This window comes from Caretta caretta, chromosome 4 (genome assembly GCF_965140235.1).
Source record: "Caretta caretta isolate rCarCar2 chromosome 4, rCarCar1.hap1, whole genome shotgun sequence".
Classification (NCBI taxonomy): domain Eukaryota; kingdom Metazoa; phylum Chordata; order Testudines; family Cheloniidae; genus Caretta; species Caretta caretta.
In genome coordinates, this window is record NC_134209.1 from 36,319,362 (window position 1) to 36,343,140 (window position 23,779).

Here is a 23,779-nt window from a genome sequence, read left to right on the forward strand (position 1 = left end):
CCTGAATTGATCATGACTGGTTGGAGTTGCGTAGAGCTGGATGACACGAGACAGAGGGATTTTCTGCACCATGTATCCCTGCAGAATGGTAGGCCAGCATTTGGCCCCCCAAAAGTAAGAACGTGATTGTGCTGAGTAGGCCCAACCTGTAGCAAGGGGGCAGTGCTGAGCTGCACTGCCCAGAGGGAAAGCGTCGGGAGATAGCAGAACGTTCCTGGGTGTGCTCAGCTGCACGTCCACTGCTACACCTTTTTGTGGCTGGTGCCTATGGCAGGCAGAAGCACAGCCCTGACTCCTCCCCTCCCTCGCCACCCTGTATTGGGGGCACTGGGCACCCCAAAGGGAGTAGGGAAAAAGAGCTAGCTTCAATTCCCAGAGTGCAGGGACTTACGTGGGCTGCACAAAGAAGCTTCTTACATTGTTGCCCCTACCTCACCATGCACTTGTGCAAAGAATCCCTGTGACAGCTGTTTACTTTAAAAAGTGAGCTGATTTTATGTATCAAGCTTTTGCAATGAGGTATTTTTAAACACAGTGTCAGTGCAGATTCCTTATGGTGTCACTAGGAGCTGTTCTTAAAAAACAAGTTAAAAATGTTGACATTGACGTTAAAAACAAAGCGGAAATGTTCACATAAATTAAGAGTTTGAGTTTCAGCAAAACAAAGAAAAAGACTCATAAGAGGTACAGCTAGGCACCTTATAATCAGATATGAGAAACGTTCCAACCTTAACGCCTGGGGTACCGAGGTGCTGCATTCTGGCATACCTACCTATCGAACTTCCTATGCTGAGACCTTACCGGGATAGATGAGTGCTTTTGTGTCATGTATCCCATGCTGGCAGTATCTAGGCACAGCAGAGTGAGTTAACAATGGAGTGACACTTCCAAGCGGGTCCCTGGCTGCTACTTTAAAATTGTTTCATGTGAATAATATCTTCAGAGTGGCCATTTCTGTTTCAGACAACAGAGCCACACACCCCCACAGCTGACAGGTACATCTCTCCCACTATAGAATACATTAAAAATGTTGATATTCACTGTGCAGAGTTGTTAAAGTTATCATGGTATTTCCCATCGAAGTATAGAGAATGCCACAAATAAAGTGATAAAGGTAAATACCACAAAGTGGTAAATGTCAAGATTTTAATGGCACCCACTGTAGAAGCTGTTTTAAACAGCTATTTTCCAATGAAAAATTTCACTGTTTACTCTTCTGGTTCTTGAAAATTGATAGGCAGTGTTTACTGAAATTAATTGTACAAAGCCACCAGCTGAGAGGTATCACATAGAGCAGCCCTTATATACCCCCCTCTTCCCCGACAAACAAATCTTTACATTTATCCTGATCGCAAAAGAACAGGCTATCATGGCTGATATATATTCATAGATTCTAAGGCCAGAAGGCACCTGTGATCATCTTGTCTGACCTCCTGCATAAGACAGGCTATAGAGTTCCCCCCAAATAACTCCAGGTATGCAGGAGCTGAGCGAATGGAAATAGGTGTGCTGGCTCCTTTGGGGCCTGATCCAATGGCCATTGAAGTCAAGAGGATGTTATCAATTAAATCCAGAGGAGCTTTGGATCGGGCCCCTATACTGTCCCTCGATTAACGGTACTTTTGACCCTTGTCCCCTTAGAGGTGGAGCTATAACACTCAGTTTAAAGACTGTTCTAGAATGGAGGGAAAACGACGACAAACGGAATAGTTAATTTACTGATAAATAATTTTCCCTTTTTGGATCCTGCCTTATGGCTAAATTGAAGTGCACAGGGGCACAGGAATATAGGATTTTCCACGCTGGATTAGTTCAGTCCAGTGTCTTAACTCTGACTGTGTGGCCAGGTGATTTCGAACGTGGTGCAAGAGACTTTGCAGTGGATAAATATGGAATAACCTGCTCACAGAGCAAGCTTCTTCTTGGCCCTATGTCAGTTAGAGGGTGGCTCATGCCCTGAAGCATGTAGGGTTTTTTTTTCACTATTCTTTACCCTTTGTAATGTAAATGTGGATAGTCTCATAATCCATAGACATATAAAGTATCTTATGCTCAATCCTGACCAGTTCTCTAAGAGGGTAACACAACTACAGGGCTCAGGCCTGCTCTCAGTGAAGTCAATGACAAAACTCTCATTGTCTTTAGCTGTGAAGGATTGGGGCCATAATGTAAGCACTGCAGCGTCTGAAGTTGCCTACCAACACTGTCTCTCGCTGACCGCTAATTAAGCACAACCTTATCAGAGGACACCCATTCGCAAAGGAAGGGAACGTCCCATCATTTAAAGGGACAGTGGTCATTAAATGTAAATGAGAAGATAACAGGAAGGCTGTGTTCTATTAGCATGCATCATATCCCATGGTGATCTTTTTTTAATTATAAAACATTAAACTGATTGCATGCTGCTTTCCTGTGTACTAATCACAAAGGCTACCCTTGGATAGTGAAGTGTAATTACAGGGAACCATATGTATCTGTTCATTCAATGTCAATGATTTCACCGTAGTTAGACATTGGAAATACAGTGCTTTACAAAGGTAATATTTAACATTGATTTAATTGATCCAACTGTCCTCAGTTGTTTTAATTATGGAGCAGTGTTTGATTACTTAGACTTGTTTCTGCTAGTGCAGGCTCTAAAAAGGTAGAAATGTGAAGCATTCTGTACAATCATCCATTCAGTGTTCTGTGCCCTGTAACCATTCCTTCATGGAGTTGAAGTTCTATAGGATAATTCTCAATACTCATTTTCTTGAACTTCTCTGCATCTGAATCTTCAAAACTGGACAAATTGTGGGGAATTAATTCTGAATTAACCATCTCAAACCTGTTTTTTTTAACACTCTGCCAGAAGATTAATGAAAAATTCATGAACTACTAATAATGATTATCAGCATATTTTTAACACTGGATGACTCTGATACCTGCCCTCAGTGCTACTATAAAGATCCTACTGTAGTTGCTGGATGCTTTCTCCCTCCTGCTTACTTCTACACCCATGTGACAGAGTGTACAAACCCCACCCTGGGGAACAGAGGGTTAAAGATCAGCTCTGGGCCCAGGAGGCTCTCTCTGCCCAGCCACATCTGCTGGGTGTGCTCACAGTGGAGGTGGAACTGAAAAGGATCAGCAGAGCTCAGTCACAGCAGTCAGTTCAAGGGAGCAGAACTGCACTGGTTTCTTCTTCAGGACTACAGCAGGAGCCCAATGCTGCTAGGACCAGACCTCAATGAGAGCTGCAGGCTGCCCCTGGAGAGACAGCAGAGTGCCTACTTGTGAGTGAGGGAGAGGAGCCTCTGGATCCCTTTCAGTTCAAGTCAGTTGTCGGCTCCCCACTCCATTGGGCCTCTGGAAAGGTAGGAGGTGAACTAGGAAGTCACCAAGAGTGCTGGCTTGGTGAGACCCTTGCCAAGGCTGCACACCTGAACAGCCATCCCCAGGGCCCTAGGTTGGAATCCAGTGGAGCAGAAGGTCCCGGGTTCCCCTACTGCCAACCCACAGACTTGAGCCACTAAGCACTTCTGCCAACTCACAGACTTGAACCACAACAGGGGATAGTCAGCTACTCCTCTGACCGCTACGGGACCACCCACATCACAGCCCTCCAGGTCCAGTACATGAGGATTTGTGCTACTCCCTCCCTTTCAGACTTCCTTTTGGCTCTCTCAGCTTCTGGCTCCCACTCATAGGGAAGAGCATTCCAGACCCTAAGGCTCCCACCTGCGAGTGTGGCTCTTGCACATGGCTTCTGGTGGGTGTGGCAGGGAGGGAGAGTCTTCCCTCTGCCTCTGAACTATAAAAAATGTAAACCCAGGGAATGAAATTTAAAAACTACCTTCTTCAGGAACTGAACCCACATGCCAAGACTTTCTATACACAAGCACACTGGAGTTGAAATGGAGATGCAAGTCCATTCATATGCATGCAACTTTGTACACACAATCATTTGTGCATTCTGTAGCACACTGCCACTTATGCATAGTAATGATAGAACCTACAAATGGAAACCCCATTTATGCTTGATTTGAGCTTGAAAATTAGGATTTGTACTTATTAATTCTGTCATCTGGGCACATGTGACAGTACACAAACTGTGTGACAATGACGGCACTCACAAACGTGCATGCATTCAGAAGGACACCACACCTTCAAGATGTGTCCTGTTATGTCTCAGGAGAGGTAACAATGACCTCTTCGTACTTGATTGGAGGTGCAGCAGTATTTTATGAGTTAAGCCTTCTATCTTACTCTGCACTATTGCAGCTTGACAGAACCATATACAGGCATGTTAACACCAACCATAACTTTCCAATAGAATAAAATGAGCCAATGAAACTGAGCATTTTCTGATTTCCATCTCGGTGTAATAATCCTTCATCTTGGTCTTTTTATTATGGAAAGAACCTTTGCATGAAAAAATGAATTTGTACAATGCCCAAAGCAAACTAATACAGATGAAAGAAGTGACTGTGCATTCCTCGAAATAGCTGAATTACTGGACAACATAGGTTCAGTTTCATTTAATCTCTTTATCCTTCCAAGAGTTCATTGTAACATACTCCATCAGCAATATTGACGGTTACGGGCTGTTCAGCGTGAAAGAGCTCATAGAGAATAGGGTGGCTGAGTTGAAGGACAAGATGGTCTGGTTTACAGATAGGTGCAACTGTGTGTAGGTAGTTTACTATTGAAGGTGATTCCCCCTTCAAGCAGAACTGCGTGAACTTTAAAATTCCTGCTTCAGTGTTGTCTCTGCAGGACTTTGACAGCAAAGAATGTCAATAAATCCTCAGCTGACAATGGAGTGAATATCATGTTTTTCTTGATCATCATCATCATTTATAATTCTCTTACTGATTCTGAAAACAAGGGTATATGGGCCAGATTGTGTCTGGTTCTTGAACAGACATGTGGGTGAGGAGACGCGCAAGAATCCACTTACCTTCTTATGTGGCTTGCAGAAGAGTCAATCACGAGGATAACCCTTGCTCCCTCCAGGGTTCCAATCACCCAGAAATCACCATGGTCCTGCCTTATCCTGAGCTGTGATCTATAGAATAGGGGCCTTGCACTGCGGGACCAATAAATGTGGCATTCTTACAGAATATGAGCCCTGCATACACAATGAACAGCCCCAGAAGAGACTATGCCCAGGGATGTTGCAGAATTGTACCATCCCCTACATGAGGCGCTGTGCAAATGGCACAATCTAGCCCTATATCTGGAAACCCAGGGGTAGATTCTGATTTTAGTCTGGGGTAAATGAAAAGTAACAGCACTGAGGTCAGTGGGCCAAATTCTGCCCTGACTTGCGCATTACGTAAACCCACTGAATTTTGTTGGGCTTGCCCCATGTGTAAGCCTGGACAGAATTTGGCCAGTATGAGTGAGATCAAGATCAGGCCCTTAGTATTTATGGAAGGAAATGTATTTGTTATTGTTTGAGCTTTTTTCAACTTAAGTCAGGGATAAATCTGTCCATTAACAACTTCATTCAATTGCCTGAAGTGGCAACCGTGCTGCCATAAACCTCAATTCATGTCTGCAACTGGCTGCTAGCCAGTTCTGACGTCATTATGTTAATGATCATGAAATATCAACAATCACTTGCACCTTGAAAAATGTTTGGGGGAAAAAAAAGAATGACTAAACCAGACTTTGGGATTATGGATGTATAGGTGACTCAATTTAAAATCCAGAATTTATAACTGAAATGAAGGTTAATTATGCAGCATATACAGAATACTACATCATCTCTATTAGGAATTTAGGTACATGTTTGTTATAAGCAGGGAATATGTGATCATTTATGTCTGTAAAGAACTGTATACATTTATCACGCTATATACCTGATTTTTATTCATTCATAATAAATAATGATAATACAAAATAGCACGGTAGGTACTGAAGAGATGTGAGATAGGTTTAAATATCTATAAAGGAAAGAGACCATGCTTAAATACAATGGTTTAGAGGTCACAAAAGATCTCAGATAGTTTGTTATTCATTTCATCCGAGTGCAACTATTATCAGATTTCCTGGGTAAAGCTGCCATTTGCTGAAATTTCTCAATCCCTGGTGCTTACCATTACTCATTTGAATATACATAATTTAATGCAGGTTTTCTGTTATTTGTGTCTAAACATTCTTGTGGAATTAGGCTAAAAGGGTCTTTGAACATTAAAAAGTGCCCTGGATCATGTATTTAATTGCTTCTCGGTTATCTTCTGTTTTGAAAATATTATAAATGCAAGGAAGAGCAACACTTGGTGTGAGAGATCAGAAAGAGTGCAAAAAGTATTGCAGAGTGGCAGAACAATAACAACACTCTTAAGCTGCTAATAATCTCAGAACTGCTAGCAATGCTTTCCGCATTCCATGTTCCAAAAAAAACCTCTATACACTATTAATGATAGTTTCTATCTTCAGGATCTACAGTGGTGTCATCATTATAAGGGTGTCAGAAGCTGAATTCTCCACATGCTTCGAAAAGCTGTTTGGGACTCGATTTTGGAAATGCAGGGCTTAACTGAGTACTCTTAGCCCTGGCGCCCATGCGGGTGAGGCAAAGGTGCACTGCCCCAACCCAGACTCCAGGAGGCCTAATGTGAGGGAGTGCACCTGTTGCTATGTGCCTTAAGGGAGTGCTGTCAGCTCTCCTTTCCACAGCCTACCTATCTGGGGAGGAGTGAGAGCAGGGCCTGTGACCTTGCTTCTTCCCTGCCTCTCCTCACTCATTTTTTGGGAGGGATGCTTGGCTACTAGCCTTAGCAGTGGCAGTCAGATCCAGTGCTTGTGCTCAGGTGAGGGCAAGGTCTGCAGAGGAGTGTAAGGAAGAGAAGCTTCTTGTATGGTCAGAGCCTGGTCCTGAAATGCTACAAAAAAAGTTGGTAAGTTACTTTTAATGAGAAAGTCAGCGCTGAGAACTGGGTATGATAGCAATTTCCATAAAGAGAAGGAAAAGCAGTTTACTCGCAGTCTATCTTACATTTTACATAGTAATGACTCTCCAAACTAGGACAGATTATTATCCACATTTTGCAAATGTGGAAATTGAAGCACAGACTTGCCCAAGGTCACACAGTGAGTGAGTGTCAAAGAAGAGAATAGAATCTAAATTTCTTGACTCATAGGTCATGTTTCATTCACAAAGCATCCTATACATTCGCCCACTAGGATGATAGCAAATCATGGTTGTAAAACGGCTACAGTATATCACAGGCAAAAAAAATCAAACCTTTGGGGCTTGATTCACCACTGCCTTAATGCCACTTTCCCTCCAGTGGAGTTATACCAATGTAACACTGGAGGGAATCAGTATTTAATTAGAGGTTTCAGAGTAGCAGCTGTGTTAGTCTGTATCCGCAAAAAGAACGGGAGTACTTGTGGCACCTGAGAGACTAACAAATTTATTAGAGCATAAGTTTTCATGGGCTACAGCCCACTTCATCGGATGCATAGAATGGAACATATAGTAAGAAGATATATATATATACATACAGAGAAGGTGGAAGTTGCCATACAAACTGTAAGAGGCTAATTAATTAAGATGAGCTGTTCTCAGCAGGAGAAAAAAATTTTTGTAGTGATAATCAAGATGGCACATTTAGACAGTTGACAAGAAGGTGTGAGGAAATTTAACATGGAGAAATAGATTCAATATGTGTAATGACCCAGCCACTCCCAGTCTCTATTCAAACCCAAGTTAATGGTATCTAGTTTGTATATTAATTCAAGCTCAACAGTTTCTCATTGGAGTTTGTTTTTGAAGCTTTTCTGTTGCAGAATTGCCACCCTTAAGTCTTTTACTGAGTGGCCAGAGAGCTTGAAGTGTTCTCCTACCGGTTTTTGAATGTTGTTATTCCTGATGTCAGATTTATGTCCATTTATTCTTTTATATAGAGACTGTCCGGTTTGGCCAATGTACATGGCAGAGGGGCATTGCTGGCACATGATGGCATAGATCACATTGGTAGATGTGCAGGTGAATGAGCCCCTGATGGCATGTTTAATGTGATAAGGTCCTATGATGATGTCACTTGAATAAATATGTGGATAGAATTGGCATTGGACTTTGTTGCAAGGATAGGTTCCTGGATTAGTGTTTTTGTTGTGTGGTTGCTGAAGAGTATTTGCTTCAGGTTGGGGGGCTGTCTGTAAGCGAGGACTGGTCCCCAACTTTTACCTTCTGTAAATCAGTTAGTCAGCGAGAAATCCCACCCAACTCTCCAATCCTCCACTGCTTGTTTTTCCAAGTGTTTCATTCTGTGAACCATCATGAAGGTTCTGCAGACTTCTCATGATCCGCAGAGCAGTTTGAGAACCACTATGTTAAAGAGCCCTTTCTTTAGTATTTTGCAAGCTATTCACTACTAATAAAATCAGGTGAAGTGTGTGAGGAATCAGGACAGTAATCAGAATCATATGATTTTAATATCTGATATTTCATGACCCACCAGCACCAGAAATACTTTGGCTGACCAGCAGAGACACATTCAGGACCAGTTAACTTTCCAAGTGCTGGTCCAAGAGCACTGATTGGAATGAAAAATACCACTCCTTTTCTTTCCCCTTCCGTGTTGCAGGCTTGTTTACTTTAACTTGCAAGTTCTTACTGGAGAAGGTGTTGGAGTAGATCAGAAACAACTTTGGAAATAATTACGGGATCATTTGGAAATCAGTGCAGGATGACGTTTATTGACATTAGAACCTCTCCTTCGTTCCGAAACATTAACAAGAGGTACATGCAGCATTTTTCAAAGGACAAGAAGAGTTCCCACTTTGCTGGTATCACATTTCTGAGGCGCTACCTCTTACATCTACCTCTTCAGCTTAGTCTAGCCCTTGTAGAGAGGACAGGCACCCATCCAGGGCCCTGGCTCCAGAAGACACATAAAGACATCAGCATCTGGGGTTTTATTAAAAATATATGTTTCTAGGCCTCATAGTTGCCAAGGAAAACTTGAAAACGTGCCCCAAGATCACCAATGCACTGATGCCTCCATAGAACCAGAAACAACCTTTTAAAAAGGTGTGGACTGCCCTGTTCATCTCAGTGTCCCATTAACTTTGTAACCTGCTGCCACCAGCTCTTCATGATTCTTCTGGGGTGGTGTCAGCAGGGTCCTCAACACATTACCTTCTGTTCAACTGAATAGGGAGCCCTCTTTCTTCCAGGACAGACCCCTAATGCAGTGAGCACTGCTCCAGAGGAGGGAGTCCCAGCCTTCCTAAGAATGAGGGCAGGAGGCCTCCCATCAGCCCAGCAAATGATTCTTTTGTGGGTGGCCCCTGTCATAGCATTCCCAAGCAGAGGTGGGGTCCTGGCACACGGGTGAAGCCAGAACCACCCACAGTTATGCCTACAGCCCCAGATTTCCTTACTCCTGCCTGGTTTTCTACAAGTGACTCCATACTGCCCTTTCATATGCATGCACAAATTGTATATTTTAAAATAAGCTATAGCACCTGAGTATTGTGGGCCACGATTGAAGCTCAGAACTTCAGGATTCTTCATCACACTTCCTTCAAGGAACATCTCATTCTTGTGGATTTATCTCTGAATAAACTTCCCCCGGAAAACCTTTTCAGTGATGTTTGTAACCCCCATTCCTTTCACATTATTCTCATTTCGGAAGCAGTACTGACCTTCAGTACTAGCAAAGTGAGTGACCGCTTCAGACACCTCTCATTTGAAGGGCCACATTCTGTGAAAACTTGGTCACTCACAGCCAAGTCTGATCCCCTTCTCTGGTTGTAGGACCCCAGGAGGAGGGAACAATTTGTTACTCACTCCACAGTGAGGCTAGCAGGGCAAACTATTCTTAGTTTGATGTCCTCTCTCAGCTGCTTGGGGTTACACTACTGGATTTGTGCTTGGAAGGCTTTCCCCCAAAGAACCTATCCTCATCTCTGTGGATATGCAATGGGGTGTTCACCCCACACCACCCCTGAAAGGGCCAAAGTGGCTCAGAAGGGGCCAATTAATCATATAGGCTGCACCTATATGCACCAGAGGCAGGCTGAGCTTGTGTACAGCCAGCAAAGGAGAGAGCAGGAGAGGGCTGCAGGGAGAGTCTGAAGTCACCCTCTGTGTACAGAGAGGTGGGTAGGCGGAAACCCAGATGGGGGTGGGCAAAAAGCCCTGGATTCTACCTGTGCAGGAAGGGATCACCCAGATGAGTTGGAGGGGGAAAAGTCTGTGGAAGGCAGAGTAGGAAGAAGCCCAGGGAAAGAGCAATGAGAGTTGTGATTGTGTAAACTTTGGCTGCTGATGATAGAGTCCCTGGTCTGGAACCTGGAGTCGCAGAAGGGTTTGTGTTCCACTATCAGTGACTGGGAAAGCGGCCTGGACTTGGACTTGGCACAGATGATTGCCTGTGATGGCGTCTGGACAGTTTGACTGGAAGCGCTTTGTTGCCCTGGAAGTGAGTGAATCTCGTCAAAAGATAATTTAGCTTATTCCAATGACTTTATTGGGCCAAACCCAGAGGCCTTTGGTCAGATTATCTTCCTCTATCCTCTTCTCAAACAGGCAAATGCTCATTGATTTAGATGATAGCTTGTCTTAGTAAGAAAGTGAGCATTTGGTATGCTGGCCTCCTTGGGAGGGTTGGCTGAGTAAAGACTGAGTAAAAAATGAAGCAAGAGCCACCGTATCTGTTCTTTGTAAATGGGAGTCTCTGGAATCAGCAATAATATAAAATTATTTGTGTGTGTGTGTGTGTGTGTGTGTGTATATATACGTACCATTCCCTTATCATACCAAGAAATCTTAATGTACGTTACAAAGATGTTCAGAGCATTAATATTCTGCCGTTCTAAGCTATCTTGTTTCAGAGAATTCTATTAAAAATAGCATCCTCAAAGTACTTCATCTTAAAAACCACAAACATTACAAAGGAAAGTATTCTACAAGAGCAATGTGCTATGTGTCCTGCAGAAAATGGAAATGAAATATTAGGTACTGGAAATTGCAATTATGAAAGACTCATCCTGGTGGTTTAATGACTGGGTGGAAGAACATCACTGTCCCACATTCTGGTCATCACACAGCCTGAGGCCAGGGTGTGTGGCTTGAGATCTCTCTGGTGGGATTCGGACACCTGGCAGGGCTGCTTCTAATATTGCAGTAGTTTCTGCATTGCCCGCACTTCTGTTCTGCAAGAGACAGTGGTGGATGGAGCACAGATTCAGTGTACTTGGCCTCTCCTTGTCCTTACCCTCTCTTCACTGTATGTAAGGGAGCAGTATGACTGCTCAGAGCTCCGGTACGAAACTGCAGAAAAACCTGAGTGTCTCTGGATTAAGTTTAGAAGTGTGAGCAACAAGAGTGATGTAGTGGTGGGAGTCTGCTATAGACCACCGGACCAGGGGGATGAGGTGGATGAGGCTTTCTTCCGGCAGCTCGCAGAAGCTACTAGATCGCACGCCCTGGTTCTCATGGGTGACTTTAATTTTCCTGGTTTCAGAGTAACAGCCGTGTTAGTCTGTATTCGAGAGTGGTCACTTTTGATGAGCTATTACCAGCAGGATAATGAGTTTGTGTGTGTGGTTTTTGGAGGGGGGTGAGAGAACCTGGATTTGTGCAGGAAATGGCCCACCTTGATTATCATGCACATTGTGAAGACAGTTGTCACTTTGGATGGGCTATTACCAGCAGGAGAGTGAGTCTGTGTGTGGGGGGGGGGTGGAGGGTGAGAAAACCTGGATTTGTGCTGGAAATGGACCAACTTGATGATCACTTTAGATAAGCTATTACCAGCAGGACAGTGGGGTGGGAGGAGGTATTGTTTCATGATCTGTGTGTATATAATGTCTGCTGCAGTTTCCACGGTATGCATCCGATGAAGTGAGCTGTAGCTCATGAAAGCTCATGCTCAAATAAATTGGTTAGTCTCTAAGGTGCCACAAGTACTCCTTTTTTTAAATTTTCCTGATATCTGCTGGGAGAGCAATACAGCAGTGCATAGACAATCCAGGAAGTTTTTGGAAAGCGTAGGGGACAATTTCCTGGTGCAAGTGCTAGAGGAGCCAACTAGGGGGGGGGGGGAGCTTTTCTTGACCTGCTGCTCACAAACCAGGAAGAATTAGTAGGGGAAGCAAAAGTGGATGGGAATCTGGGAGGCAGTGACCATGAGTTGGTTGAGTTCAGGATCCTGACACAGGGAAGAAAGGTAAGCAGCAGGATACGGACCCTGGACTTCAGGAAAGCAGACTTCGACTCCCTCAGGGAACGGATGGGTAGGATCCCCTGGGGGACTAACATGAAGGGGAAAGGAGTCCAGGAGAGCTGGCTGTATTTCAAGGAATCCCTGTTGAGGTTACAGGGACAAACCATCCCAATGTGTCGAAAGAATAGTAAATATGGCAGGCAACCGGCTTGGCTTAACGGTGAAATCCTAGCGGATCTTAAACATAAAAAAGAAGCTTACAAGAAGTGGAAGGTTGGACATATGACCAGGGAAGAGTATAAAAATATTGCTCGGGCATGTAGGAATGAAATCAGGAGGGCCAAATTGCACCTGGAGCTGCAGCTAGCGAGAGATCATAGAATCATAGAATCATAGAATATAAGGGTTGGAAGGGACCCCAGAAGGTCATCTAGTCCAACCCCCTGCTCGAAGCAGGACCAATTCCCAGTTAAATCATCCCAGCCAGGGCTTTGTCAAGCCTGACCTTAAAAACCTCCAAGGAAGGAGATTCTACCACCTCCCTAGGTAACGCATTCCAGTGTTTCACCACCCTCTTAGTGAAAAAGTTTTTCCTAATATCCAATCTAAACCTCCCCCACTGCAGCTTGAGACCATTACTCCTCGTTCTGTCATCTGCTACCATTGAGAACAGTCTAGAGCCATCCTCTTTGGAACCCCCTTTCAGGTAGTTGAAAGCAGCTATCAAATCCCCCCTCATTCTTCTCTTCTGCAGGCTAAACAATCCCAGCTACCTCAGCCTCTCCTCATAACTCATGTGTTCCAGACCCCTAATCATTTTTGTTGCCCTTCGCTGGACTCTCTCCAATTTATCCACATCCTTCTTGAAGTGTGGGGCCCAAAACTGGACACAGTACTCCAGATGAGGCCTCACCAATGTCGAATAGAGGGGAACGATCACGTCCCTCGATCTGCTCGCTATGCCCCTACTTATACATCCCAAAATGCCATTGGCCTTCCTGGCAACAAGGTGTTAAGAGTAACAAGAAGGGTTTCTTCAGGTATGTTGGCAACAAGAAGAAAGCCAAGGAAAGTGTGGGCCCCTTAATGAATGAGGGAGGCAACCTAGTGACAGAGGATGTGGAAAAAGCTAATGTACTCAATGCTTTTTTTGCCTCTGTCTTCATGAACAAGGTCAGCTCCCAGACTGCTGCGCTGGGCATCACAACATGGGGAATAGATGGCCAGCCCTCTGTGGAGAAAGAGGTGGTTAGGGACTATTTAGAAAAGCTGGATGTGCACAAGTCCATGGGGCCGGACGAGTTGCATCCGAGAGTGCTAAAGGAATTGGCGGCTGTGATTGCAGAGCCATTGGCCATTATCTTTGAAAACTCGTGGCGAACGGGGGAAGTCCCGGATGACTGGAAAAAGGCTAATGTGGTGCCAATCTTTAAAAAAGGGAAGAAGGAGGATCCTGGGAACTACATGCCAGTCAGCCTCACCTCAGTCCCTGGAAAAATCATGGAGCAGGTCCTCAAAGAATCAATCCTGAAGCACTTACATGAGAGGAAAGTGATCAGGAACAGTCAGCATGGATTCACCAAGGGAAGGTCATGCCTGACTAATTTAATCACCTTCTATGATGAGATAACTGGTTCTGTGGATGAAGGGAAAGCAGTAGATGTATTGTTTCTTGACTTTAGCAAAGCTTTTGACACGGTCTCCCACAATATTCTTGTCAGCAAGTTAAAGAAGTATGGGCTGGATGAATGCACTATAAGGTGGGTAGAAAGTTGGCTAGATTGTCGGGCTCAACGGGTAGGTGATCAATGGCTCCATGTCTAGTTGGCAGCCGGTGTCAAGTGGAGTGCCCCGGGGGTCGGTCCTGGGGCCGGTTTTGTTCAATATCTTCATAAATGATCTGGAGGATGGTGTGGATTGCACTCTCAGCAAATTTGCGGATGATACTAAACTGGGAGGAATGGTAGATATGCTGGAGGGCAGGGATAGGATACAGAGGGACCTAGACAAATTGGAGGATTGGGCCAAAAGAAATCTGATGAGGTTCAATAAGGATAAGTGCAGGGTCCTGCACTTAGGACGGAAGAACCCAATGCACAGCTACAGACTAGGGACCAAATGGCTAGGCAGCAGTTCTGCGGAAAAGAACCTAGGGGTGACAGTGGACGAGAAGCTGGATATGAGTCAGCAGTGTGCCCTGGTTGCCAAGAAGGCCAATGGCATTTTGGGATGTATAAGTAGGGGCATAGCGAGCAGATCGAGGGACGGGATCGTCCCCCTCTATTCGACATTGGTGAGGCCTCATCTGGAGTACTGTGTCCAGTTTTGGGCCCCACACTACAAGAAGGATGTGGATAAATTGGAAAGAGTCCAGCGAAGGGCAACAAAAATGATTAGGGGTCTGGAACACATGAGTTATGAGGAGAGGCTGAGGGAACTGGGATTGTTTAGTCTGCAGAAGAGAAGAATGAGGGGGGATTTGATAGCTGCTTTCAACTACCTGAGAGGTGGTTCCAGAGACGATGATTCTAGACTATTCTCAGTGGTAGATGAGGACAGGACAAGGAGTAATGGTCTCAAGTTGCAGTGGGGGAGGTTTAGGCTGGATATTAGGAAAAACTTTTTCCCTAGGAGGGTGGTGAAACACTGGAATGCGTTACCTAGGGAGGTGGTAGAATCTCCTTCCTTAGAAGTTTTTAAGGTCAGGCTTGACAAAGCCCTGGCTGGGATGATTTAACTGGGGATTGGTCCTGCTTTTGAGCAGCGGGTTGGACTAGATGACCTCCTGAGGTCCCTTCCAACCCTGATATTCTATGATTCTATGATTCATGTGACCACATAATGTAACCCTATGAAGCGGGGCAAGAGGTGGTCAGCAGCCAATATCCAGAAGAATATGTAAAAGGCGGTAAATCGGCCCACTTCTCTGAGCTGAAAAGCGAAGACAGAAGTGAGTTGTGTTTGTTACAGAGGCACCACAAAATCTCAGGCTAAGATTTAGTGAAGGTAAGGTGGATCATTTGCAAAGAGAATAAAGAAAACGTGTTGTCTGGAGAAAGTAGGACTGCACAAATGTCCATGTTTTACTGGTGACTTTAACATATATTGCTCACTGAGCTTCCATGCTAACAAAGGTGTCTGAACTACCGCAAGGTTAAAAACACAGTAAAGAGGCTTTAGTTTTTCCACAAAGTAAACTTGCTGAGGTCAAGCCCAGGTGGGGATACAGGGTTGACCTTGGCGAGTTTACCTTGCAGCAGAATTAAAGTGTGTGGTCTTCACTGTGCTTTTTACCTCAGAATAGTTCATGCATGTTAGTTACGCTGAGCTAAAAATATGCATCGTTTAGCAGTGAAGACAAGCCTGTCATTGATGCTAAATTAGGAATGTGCATGTTCAGCACTATGCATTACACTGCAGCTTTATTTGGTAATGGAAGCAAGCAATGAATGTTCATTAAGGCTTTCATGGAATATGGTTGGCTTAATTTTTCTACATTTTTCTCTTGTTAGTCATAGGTGAAGTATTAAGATTGGCATTTTAAAGGCTCTAAAGCGATAGTTATTTAAATCAGAACATAGATCTTCCCTTTAAGTACTGATGAGAAGGGCAGACACTTACTAGTCTTGAAGCATCTGGTTATTAGGCCTATATTTTCCATTTATTGCTTCACCATTATATTTTATTTTGCAGTTTGTAGATATTTGAGAATTAATGTTCAGATGGTCCTTTTGTTTTGGATTCAATTCCAAGTATGTGGCTGCATTTCAAGGTACAGTCTGATAATAAACACAGGGCAAGGGAACAACAGGCACCCCTGTTTATTCCGTGTTTGGTGGATGTTCTTTAGAAAAAGTTTACAAAAGTTCTGAACTGCAGAACAAAATATTAAAATCCCAGAACTGCAAGAGTTATTTTGTACTCTCTGAGCCAAGTTTTTAAAAGAGCTCAACTCCCACTTAGGCACCAAAATACGTGGCTGGATTTTTAAAACAGGTCAGCATGTTCGGTCCTGGACTTTCTGGAAAAATCTGACCATACATAACTGATAGTGGGAACTGTTAGAGTTAGGTCCTATGATGGTGTCCCTTGAATAGATATGTGGACAGAGTTGGCACTGGGGTTTGTAGCAGGGTTTGGTTCCTGGGTTGGTGTTTTTGGAGTGTAGTTGCTGGTGAGTATTTGCTTCAGGTTGGGGGGCTGTCTGTAAGAGAGGACTGGCCTGTCTCCCAAGGTCTGTGAGAGTGATGGGTCGTCCTTCAGGATAGGTTGTAGATCCTTGACGATGCGCTGGAGAGGTTTTAGTTGGGGGCTGAAGGTCACAGCTAGTGGCGTTGTGATACTTTCTTTGTTGGGCCTGTCCTGTAGTAGGTGACTTCTCGGTACCCTTCTGGCTCTGGCAATCTGTTTCTTCACTTTACCAGGTGGGTATTGCAGTTTTAAGAATGCTTGATAGAGATTCTGGAGGTGTTTGTCTCTGTCTGAGGGATCGGAGGAATCTCTCTGGTAACTCAATAACAGACCTAAAAGTGGCAATTCTTCAACAAAAAAACTTCAAAAACAGACTCCAACATGAAGCTGCAGAACTGGAATTAATTTGCAAACTGGACACCATCAGATTAGGCCTGAATAGAGACTAGGAGTGGTTGGGTCATTACAAAACCTAAACTTAATTTCCCCAATACTAATTTCTCCCTACTGTTACTCACACCTTCTTGTCAACTGTGTGTAATGGGCCACTCTCTTCCCACTTCAAAAGTTATTTTACCTCCCTTGGTATCCTGCTGTTAATTGATTTAACTTGTTCGACTGACCTCGCACTTGATAAAGCAACCCCCCATCCTTTCTTGTATTTATACCCGCTCCTGTATTTTCACTCCATGCATCCGACAAAGTGGGTTCTAGCCCACGAAAGCTTATGCCCAAATAAATTTGTTAGTCTCTAAGGTGCCACAAGGACTCCTCATTGATTTTGCTGATACAGACTAACACGGCTACCCCTCTGAAACCTTCAATTATTCAGTATTTTGAAATCAGTCTTGTAAGGTGCTGACCACTTCATAAGGGATGCTGGTTGCCCTCAGCTCCAAATAACATCTATTAATCTATCTAAGGGCATGTCTACACAACAGTCATAGGTCGATCTGTGTTAGGTTGACTTACATCCACTGCAGTAATTCCTACGGTGGCTGATGTCCACATTACCCTCCGTCTATTGGTGTGCAGGTCCTCACAAGGAGCGCTTCCACCGACTGAAGAGGGGCAGTGTGGGGCACTAAGAGCCAGGGCTCTCCACTCTGCACAGCGCCCCCCATATCCCCCCGGGAGCCCAGCTGCACGAGCACTGACTTTGTCATTTTCCCGGGGGTGCCTGCACCACCCTCACCCCGCCTCTTCCTGCTCCGTTCCGGCCCCTCGCCCTCCAGCTCCTCCTGCCTGCTGCTGAACAGCTGACTGCGGCAGGCAGGAGGTGCTGGCACTGGGGTGGCGGGGGGGAAGGAGCTGATCAGCAGGGCCTGCCAACAGGTGGGAGGCACTGGGCAGGGAGCAGCTGAACAGGGGGAGCCGCCAGTAGTTGCTGAGCACCCACGTTTTTTTTCCTTTGGCACCTATGCCCAGCTGCCTCCCAGCTCCATGAAATTGACAAGTCAGCCACCAGTAACTGCATTGCCCTAATTACGCTGACATAAGCCCTATGCCTCTCACGGAGGTGGAGTTATGATGTTGGTGTGGTAGGGCACCTAATATGACAAGGCTGTAGTGTGTACACTGACATAGTTAGGTCAACATAAGCTGCCTTATGTTGACCTAACTCTGTATGTAGACCAAGCACTTAGATGACCACTATCACCATTGTATCTGAGAACCTCCTAATCTTTAATGTATTTATCCTCACCACACTTCCCTACTTCACAGAGGTGCTATTATCCCCATTTTACAGATGGGGAACTGAGGCACAGAGAGATTAAGCAACTTGTCCAAGGTCCCACAGGAAGCCTGAAGACCAGAAGAAGAGCTCTGTGGAAAAGAGAAGAGTGTCTCTTTCACCAACAGAGGTTGGTCCAATAAAAGATATTACCTCGCCTGCCTTGTCATACAGGAAGTCTGGCAGAACAGGGAATGGAATCCCCGCCCCTGGCTTGTAGCTGAAACCTGCCATTTGGAGAAAATGGCCTTCCATGTATTACTGTTAGATTCTTTCTGTGTATTGGTCAAGGAGTTTGCGGGAGGAGGGAGAGGAAGGATGACACTTTGGAGCCAGTTCTTTTCACTGGTGATTTGACCACTACGGGGGCTGCTGCTTTAACAGCATGCTATTATCACTGGCGGCTTTGTCGTTTTGTTTACATGTTGCTTTTACCCACATTTGGGATTGTGGTGTAAACTGATTGAGAAGTTGATAGATATCGTAATCATCGGTTTTTGCTACCCTTCACTCAATAGCTGTACTCCCAGAAAGGACACCATCAAGTAAGGAGGCAAAGCACATGACAATTGGCAGAATGACATGGTACAAAAGTACTGCAGGTCATCCAGCAGCCTGGAAAATTAACATTTTTTGTTCATTTTAAATATTTGAGTTTTATTGCCCGACTTCGCAAGCCTTTGCTCGTCTGAGTGGTCTGCGTTCACACAAGTAGTCCCACTGAAAGCAAGAAATTTAATTCTCCTCCAATTTCCACTGATTTTATCCTGACTTTCTCATTGCCTTCAGTGGGCGTACTCCTCATTTACACAGTATAGGGGAGAGGTGAATCAGGCCCAATGGAAATATTCAAATAAAGATTTGCAGGATGAATCCTAAATGTTATGACCAGAGCAAACTTGCAGTGTGACTGTATGGTCCCATAACCTTCACTTAGTTTTTTGCTGTTCTTCATCAGGCTACTCTCATTGCTGGAGTATCTGGTGAATATCAGAGCAGCTAGAGCACCTACTGCCGAACCTGAAACAGCAGAGGGTGACCAGGTCCTACAAGATCCACCTTACAACAGACAGGCTGAATTGTGAGATGTTTATTGCTTGTGTTCCACTGGTGTCTGCTTTGGAGCATGAGCTGCTTCATACAGCTCTGGCGATAGCTTGATTTCCATGGTAGTCACGATGTCACACCAACTGTTGCGGCCCTGCTGGGGAGTATCCTCTATCCACTGTTCACCTAAGTCTCTGCACAAAGTCACACTCCAGTTCTGTACACATGATCTGTTCTCATCCTCCACCCCCACTCTCAGGAGATTGAACTCCTTCAGCAGGCATAGAGGAGCAGTTTGGACTCGATGGAAGGCAGGGGAGAAAGTTGTACCCTGAATCTTTGGACATACAGCAGAAGGGCCTGATCCAGTGGCTTTGCAGAGAGACTGGGGTTGTTTTAGTTTGTTTTTTGTTTTTGGTTTTTTGGGGTTTTTTTTTTTTTTTGCTTAAACTGGCTCTAGTGCATACAAACTATTACGTTCTACCGAATGAGTACTTCAAGTTTCTGGTAAATAGTAACTTATTCTGTCTTCTGAATCTCCTGATATTTTCAAGATGAGCAAAAACATCCCTACAGCTGTGTACATTGAGGATATTTCCCATCCAGCCATAATATGTCACTAATCACAGAGGGACTTTGTGTGAAGCTGTATCCAGTCTGCAACTTACTCCTTAATAATAGAACAGGAGCATAATATATTGCTCAGTATAAATATTTGGAGTAACAATCCTCTTGGCCTTGATTAAACTTTTTTTACTAATAGTACACAATAAAATAAATCTTGGCATCGTCTCTGACTAGACACTGTCCAAACACACCGTAATTAAAACAGAGTATAGGTTATGTTAAGTAAATGAAGTCCATTTGGTTCATCATAATTTCCAGTGTTGCAAATTAATATAATAATGACAACTATGGTTGTCACTGACTTGAACACCAGTGGTTAGTCATCACAATTAATCATTATGAATACATAATTCATAGTGATCAATTATGTTTGACTGTAGGATCATAGTTGGACACTCCAAAAGGCATTAGTAATTGTCCAAAAGCTATGCAAATCAGGCTCTCTTTTCCCATTTGAATGTACTAATATGAGCCATTACTGACACATGTCTGGTTTTGTTTCGACCTGTTTCATTTGCATTAACCTTGAAAGGTGAGAGTTCGGCACAGATATGCAAATTAAATAAATGACCTATATTAATTTCATACTTGTGTGCACTTGACACAGTGTTGGTATATTATTTGGCTTACATAGAAAAAGTGGACTGTTGAGTTGGGTCTTAGTCAAAAATGCAGACTTTATACTGTTAATATCCTACAGTGTCCTCTCCGATGAAAAGTATGACACACTTACATCAAGTTCCTAAATAGAACTACTACAAAAAATCCTTCCAGTCCCTCTGGGAACATACAGACTATTATCATAGTGGCCAAATGCATTTAAGAAAATAAGATGTTAGATAATGTATACTTGAAGCATCTTTATTCGCCTGTGAAATTTCCATATTTTCTCCTGGTGTCGGAATCTGAGTGTTGCTTTGCTCATCTATTCTGTTCTGACTCTGTCCCTGTGGAGCGGTGGGTCTAATTTAAAGTAAACTAAACTTTTCAGGACACTTGTCTGTTGCTAGATCCTCCTCACCATATTTATTTTTCAAAACTCTCCACTGACCTATCTACCCCTTTGTCCAGCTTGTGCAAGAGCAATTAAACATATTAGGGGCTGGTTCAGAATGCCTCCCTATACTGCTGTTCTGGCTAAGTCTGCTTATCTACCTTCGATGAGGACTATTCGTTCATGTGCCATTGCTTATATTGGCATGTCAATCCACCGTGCATGTGGCTCCAGATCTTTAGGGTAGTGATTCAAAAACATAAAATATGCAGAAAAACAGTGAGACTCTTTTAAATGGTAATTAAAGGAAGTTTTATGTTTTCCCATACACCAATGGAAAACACATACTTCAGTATATATTAACGTTTAGCTTAGACTAAGGAAAATAATGAGAGAGCACAATGTGTACCTCCTCAGTAATAAGCTGCAGCAACTCTTGGAACAAAATAGCTGTTGTCAAGAAGGTTAAAGGAAGTACACAGATATACACCCCAAGCAGAAACACATTGCAAAGAGTAAAGCTCCAGTGAACTAAAAGATCCATTGCAACAGCTGCCAACTGACCCAATACAATAATGGATCTGTAAAAGCATATATTTTTATTAACCAAATACAAATATTTTTAAAAGAGCACTCTCCTCTTAAATTCCCCCAAGATATGAATGTCTTTCCACAGATAACTTTGATGCAATTACAATATTCATTTATTTGGTTTCAGTAGCATCTGATCTCTGAATAGCGTGCACATCATTTCTTGCTTGAAGGACAAGTGAAAGTCGATAGGTATTTGCCTTAAAACAGGGCGGGGAACAGGGAGCCAGCCACTATGAAGTACTGAATCCAAAATTAATCTCCGGAACCACAGTTATTATTTAACACTCATATTTTTATCCAGAAAGGTTTCTATTTTTTTATCCTGCTGCTGATTTTTTTTCCTGACCTTAAGTTTCATTCCTGAAACAATGTTATTTTTATCATACTGCAGTACCTATCCTGTGGGAAATCACTCCAGACATTATCAAGGACACGAGTGCTCTTTTCAGCTTCCGCTCTTTGCTTGGCCATGCATCTCTCCTATTCAGTCCATGACAGTTTCACCGTCCATGATTTCAATACTCAAAACAGATGCCGCTGTAGCAAATTGTTTCTTCATATAAGACTGACTATAACTATACAAACTCTGGAATGCCAGGGAGTCAAGGATGGGGAAGAGGTGCTAACTAGACACTGGATATAGACCTCGTCTATAAGCTCTGGTTGGGAACCATTTGATTAAAACAGGACAATGCCACCTTCCTTCTCCTGCTTGTTCTTGCTCTCTAGCCGTGATAAAATGATTTATTAAATAAATTAAACCTTTGTATTAAATCCTACTTTCTTCTTTCATTTTCCTCCCAGCATTGTTTGCTGTTATTGCAACAGTGAGTGGGTGGGAGGAGGAAGTGATTTGGGAAAGCTTTAAAAAATATTCTTTCACTAAAAGAAACCAAGTTATTTTTATCTTTCTCTTCTTCTTATAGACTAGCCACCTTAAAGGATTTAAAGTGGATTTGAGATAATGTTTAGGACTCAAATAAATTGAGACGAAGGATGGTCTTTTTGAGAAACTGGACTTAGGGCCAGGAGATAGTGTTTCATTCTCTACCTCTTCCAGACATTCTATTTGACCTGAAGGCATGTCTACACTGCAGGTGGGAGGTGTGAATCCCAAGGAATGTAGACAGACTTGTGCTAGCTTGAGTGGAGCTAGTGGGCTAAAAGCAGTGTGGAATTTGTGGCCCAGGCAGCAGCTTGGGCTAGTCCCCCAAGATCAGACCCAGGGAACAGGCGGGCTTGGATTCGGGTGGCTAGCCTGAGCCACTGCCCATGCCACAGTGTTCCTATTACTGCATTTAGCCTGCTAGCTCTACTTGGACTAACACAAGTTTGTCTACCCACACTGGGAATCCTGTCTCCCAGCTGCAGTGTAGACATACCCTTAATCTCTGGGTTTCTCATCTGTAAAATAGGGATAATAATGCTTCATTTTCACTTGTCTTGTCCTTTTAGATTGTAAGCTCTTTGGGGTAGGATCTGTCTCTTACTATATGTACTTAAAGCACCTAGCACACTGGGGTACTGATCTCAGTGGGGACCTACTGGAATACAAATAATAATGGTGATTATAGTTTTAACACGTCTGGCTATCTTTTGATTTGTTTCCATAGTGCAGCAATCCTCTACATCTCTCTGGATGCTCCTGTAAATAAGGAATGTAATCTTGCATTATAAGGGAAGCCTAAAATGAACAACCAAATAATTTTCTTTTAAATAACTCCATTATGTATGAGTCTCTGAATATAATAATTTATCACAGATTTCCAACCTCTTGTACTTACCTAGGAGCAATCTACATAAAGGGCCTGGCACAAATATATCAACTGCAGAATATTATGATTGCTATTTTCAAAATATAGGAACTGTCTGCAAGGCAGGGATTCCTCCCTCCTTCTTAGAATGAAAGAACTATCCTTAAATCTGCTTCAGTAAAACAAAGAAAAACATGAGATTATGTCAAAGTAATATACATATGCCCTAGGATGTGCCATCTAAATTTAAAAAATGCTGACTAGTCTGCATAGTTTTCTAAATAAAGGCCACTAAATGTCCTGAGCTGAGAGAATGGATGATCTTACAGTTCAGGCACTAAACTGGGACTCAGAAAATGTGTCCCCAGTGCCACAGACTTCCTGGGGTGTGACCTGGGGTAAGTTACCAAAAGACACTTTTTCCAAAATGGCAACTTATTTTGGGTCTGCAACGTGATACTGTGGGCCCAGCTTTCACATGTCGTGAGTCCCTGCAGCTCCCATTGAGTTGTGGATACTCAGGACTTCTGAAAATGCAGCCCAAGGTGCCTCAAAAATAGAGGCACTCATAATCAATGGCCACTTTGAAAATTGATGGCTTTAATCTCTCTCTGAGTCTCAGTTCTCCCTCTGTAATAATATTTCCCGACCTAACAGGTTTTTG

The 23,779-nt window shown here is 43.5% G+C and overlaps 1 protein-coding gene across 2 annotated transcripts in view; it reads left to right on the plus strand.

Annotated features, from left to right (window-relative positions):
• The window catches only part of LOC125635670 (alcohol dehydrogenase 1-like), a 100,768-nt gene that overhangs the window by 15,098 nt on the left and 61,891 nt on the right, over positions 1 to 23,779 (plus strand). Inside the window, exon 1 of one of the 2 annotated variants that reach the window (XM_075127334.1) lies at positions 18,121 to 18,229. The exons of the other annotated variant lie outside the window; for it this stretch is intronic. The gene's annotated coding sequence lies outside the window, so the exon portion shown is untranslated. Of the gene's footprint in view, positions 1 to 18,120; positions 18,230 to 23,779 lie in introns of those variants that run through there. 2 annotated transcript variants of the gene reach the window in all.